The 4,520-nt window shown below is 39.2% G+C and overlaps 1 pseudogene; it reads left to right on the forward strand.

Moving 5' to 3' along the window:
* Window positions 1–2,880: 2,880 nt before the first annotated feature.
* On the forward strand, window positions 2,881–4,026 carry LOC127150949 (NADH-ubiquinone oxidoreductase chain 2-like; annotated as a pseudogene).
* The last annotated feature ends 494 nt before the right edge of the window (window positions 4,027–4,520 follow it).

Genomic DNA, 4,520 nt, shown 5'->3' on the forward strand with positions numbered 1-4,520 from the left:
AATTGGATAAGGAAGGAATTCACTTTCAAATTCTGTGATAATTCTTTGATCCTTATTTTTTTGAGTTGAGTTATTTCAAAAAATAAAGGGATCCTTCACAGAATAATGTATAAAGACTTCGCTTTCAACTCCTAATGAAGCCTTATAGTCGAGTTATTTTATAATGTACTCCACCTTCGACGTCTTCAATCCATATAAACCTCTTCCATATTCATTTGTGGATCAAAGAGGTTTCGAAAGTCAAAAAGACGGTTTCGCTATTTAAGTGGAATTCAAGCATCTGGGTTTGCTTGTTTATTGAGGACCTTTGTTTTTGACGGACCAGTCTCACTATTTCATAACCTAGAAAAAAGGATGAACATTCTTATGAGCCCGTAGTTAGGAGTTTTTTAAGTGACTTTATTCAATGATATTTGAGCCTTTGTTCATTGATTCAGTCAAGATCTTCTACAGTCCTCAGTCCTCGTTGTAGTGGAGTTTCCATATTAGCTTTCCAGGATTTTTTAGTCCTTCGCAACTCCTCTCAACTCTTCTTAAAGTTTTTGATCCTTTCATTCTTAGTCGAGCTGCTTCGCACCTTGGAAGTTGCTTCTCAAACCTTTGACTTTATTTGCAAATTCTTTGCTCATTGGATGCCTTAATAATTGCCTGTGGAATTCATGAGTCCTCCAGACCATATTAGTGGAATTCACTTCATTGCACTTCTAATCCTAATAAGGGATAAAGACTTTTGCTTTCAACTTCTGACTTCGCCTCTCTTTTCATTTTGAGTCAAGTTATTTCATATTAATGTGCTCCTTCTAAGAATAAGGGATAAGGACTTCGCTTTCGACTTCTAACTCCAGCTCTCCTTTTATTTTGAGTTGAGTTATTTCTAATCTTAAGAGCTCCTTCTAATAAGATAAGGAAGGAATTCAATTCAACTCCTAACTCTCCCTCTTCTTTTAGATTCATATGGATTAAATTAAGGGTCTGTTCGAAGGACTCAGAAATCCATATTAAAATTAATGCCAGTCGCTTCACTTCGCGCCTTATTTAGTTTATGACTTTCATAGAAAACCTTTTACATCCTAATCTCTTATTTATGGGACTCCTTCTATGTTCTGCTTCTCTTATTCTTTCTTTCTTATCAAATTCGTCGCAAATTCTTTGCTCCTTCGTTAATTCTTTGAGCCTATGGATCAAATCAGTGACTTTCTTTATTGAAAGGGATTTGACCCTCTTCTTCATTCTACTCAAATTCGTCTATCAAACAAGTCCAGGAGCGAAAGCAGCTCGACTCCCATGGGAATAAGGGTCTGGACTAGCTTAATTAGGCAAGAGGAGGACTAGTCTCATTAGATAAGGAGTTCATTGAGGATCGTTGTTTTTCCATATTCATATTCCACTTCGGACCAAGTCTTCTTTATTTATGTTTGAGTAGGTTTGGAAGTTTAGAGTCCTAACCTTTGTATCTTGTCTCGCTATTTTAATGGATAAAAGAGGCTCACAGTATTTGAGTCGTCTTGACCCTTATTTATCCTTGCTCTGTAGAAGGTGTAGAAGGAGTTGTTTTCCCTTGTTCATTGACTCCTCTTCTCTCCTCTAAAAAAAGATTCTTATTAAAAGGGCTCCTTGACAGTCACTTTGCTTCGCCTTGACTTTCTTTCTTATTGATGGCTCTGTTAGGTGCAAAGAATTTGCCATTGATAAGGACATATCCTTTGATTTCTTTACAAGGTCTAAACATCGACTTAGTTGTTTTTGTGTTCATATCTTATCGGGTTAACGCACTTTCTTCTATTTAGTGTGACAACTTTATGGGTCAGCTAAACTCATTCCTTTTTTATTATGTTGTGATGCTTTAGTTATCGACTCATGCTTTCAAAGGCGACCCTCTCTCATTTCTGGCGGTTTTCGTCATTGAAGTAGCCTTTCTTTCGTCATCCTACCAAAGTATGTTCGAAGAAGCAAGCCTTGATTAGTTTAGTAAAGTCAAGCTCCAAAAAAAGGAGAGATTAACCTGCGGTGCGCTACGCCCGACAACTCATCAAGAAATTTCTTTGCGCTTTCATTTCAGTGGTGAGGTCGTAAAGAGATGGAAGTAGGGTTCCTATTGACTAAAGGTGGATTCCTCGCTTTATTTTATCAAGTTGCTATTCAGCCCCTACTACTAATTTTTGACTTTGTATTTGGTTTTTCAATCATCTAATTCAAACCCAACTAGTCGTATGAGGTGATCTTCTATTTGCTTTGGATACGAGGAATGAAAAGGCAAAGTCTGGTTCATTGTAGTTTGTATTCGGTCTGAGATATAGGATCCAGAAAAGTGCCCTCTTTTTGTCATTCCTATAGCTTTCCAAATTGAGTATTGAATGCATGGCCTAGGACCTTCAAGGTTTCGCTTATTGGGAATACACCCCTCTTTTTTTTTTTCTAAGGCTAGAAAGAGAATGCCCGCCAAGTTCAGATAAGGAAATGCTTCCCCTAACCATTAAAGGAAAGGCTTGACGAGGAAGGAAAAGGCTTTCGGAAATTGTGATTGGATTTCTTTTGAATAGAAAAAAAGAAGGCCGAGGATGGCCTAGGGTGCATCTTATCAGAAGGGAACACACTTTTTCGATTGTAGTGGTATGATTGTCAGGCCCTTTCCTCGTTCCACCCACGCTCTGGTCTATTAGGTAAGATAGTAGTCTTTGAGCTTTTCCTGCCCTTGATCGTAAAGAATTTTGGGTTGATCTGGGAAAGCACTGGCAACAAGAGAAAGGAAGGGGTCCATGTAGCTGTTGCACCCGCCCCTTTTTTAGTTAATAGTGCAGCAAGTTCGACATCCACTAGAAAAGAGAAAATCCACTGAAGATAACCATGCCTCTGCTAGGCAGCGTGTAGAATGACCGAGAGTGAACCTTTTTGGATAGATAATCCAAGTCAAGATTGGAGTTACAAAAAGAGCCGTTTGATGGAAAACGACTTTTACCTTCGGTTCAGAGTGCACTTTTTTCGTTGATCATTCATTGTTCCTTTTCGTGTTCATTCCTCAGCGAAAAATTCGAAACTTATGGGGCCTTATCTATTCTGTCTCTCAAGCCTCGAAGAAACCCCCTCCCATCTGGACCTTTGTTTTTGACTCTATATATGTGGGCACCTGATATCTATGATGGTTCACCCACCTCGGTTACAACATTCCTTTCTGTTGCGCCTAAAATCTCTGTTTTTTCTAATATAATACGTCTTTCTATTTATGGTTCCTATGGAGCTACATTGTAAGAAATCTTCTTTTTCTGCAACATTGCTTCTATGATCTTAGGAGCACTGGCCGCCATGGCCCAAACGAAAGTCAAAAGACCTCTAGCTCATAGTTTAATTAGACAAGTAGGTTATATTTGTAGATGTTTCTCATGTGAAACCATAGAAGGAATTCAATCACTACTAATTGGTATCTTGATTTATGTATTAATGACGATAGATGCATTCGCTATAGTTTTAGCATTATGGAAAACCCATGTCAAATATATAGCAGATTTGGGCACTCTAGCCAAAACAAATCCTATTTCGGCTATTACCTTCTCCATTACTATGTTCTCATATGTAGGAATACCCATATTAGCCAGTTTTTGTAGCAAATTCTATTTATTTTTCGCTGTTTTGGGCTGTGGGGCTTACTTCCTAGCCTTAGTGGGAGTAGTGACTAGCATAGGTCGTTGGGCGGTTGGAAGGTTGCCACAAGTCAGTCTGTTTGGGAGATCGAAGGTAGTTCTCCGTGCACCAAACACATAGATTACCTTTTCAGTTGCAAGACAAATGGGATTGCATGCTCCAAAAGATAGGGTCGAGTCTGATACATCAATTATCTACTCAATATCCTTGTACGAGTCCACAATCACTACACGAGATGAACCTTGGTTTGGTGAATTGAAGTTGGCCCCATCGAGTGGTGTAATAGGACTTCCAAGACTGCGCACAATCTTATATTGAAGTGCTCCCTACCCGTTGGTGGAACGACACGAGCCAGGCCTCAATTCAGAAAGATTCAGGGCAAAAAATTCTCAATAAGGGGTTGCTAATTCCCTATCTCATTGGGGGTGGAAAATGAATCGACATTCCATGTGAGACAACCTTTGAAATTGGAGTTGGGAAAGAATGACGAAGTCCATCTGAACCGTCCAATGAAGAATAAAAAGAGATCAAAAGGCCAATGGTACGCGTAGCGCATGGCAGGAACGGACACGGATCCAAATCAGTGTGGAGAAGAACTCATCTGGAGCTTTCTTTTATCCCTCTGGGCCTAAAGCAGTGCAGTCTTTCCTGGCCAAATCAAGGATTCTTGAGGCTTCATGCAACTTCAGAATTCCATTTTTTGAGTCAGATATATGAATATCAAAATGGATGAATCTAGATCTTTCTCTTTTGATATCTAAAAAAGATTGAGTTCAATCTTTGATTCTAAGAACTACGCTTAGCCCCTCTGCTCATGAAAGGGCTTTGATGCAATGGAAGACAGAGGGTTCGTAGTACCCAAAGCACTAGAGTGTTCCTATAGT

The sequence above is a fragment of the Cucumis melo genome, chromosome 9 (assembly GCF_025177605.1).
Source record: "Cucumis melo cultivar AY chromosome 9, USDA_Cmelo_AY_1.0, whole genome shotgun sequence".
Classification (NCBI taxonomy): Eukaryota; Viridiplantae; Streptophyta; class Magnoliopsida; order Cucurbitales; family Cucurbitaceae; genus Cucumis; species Cucumis melo.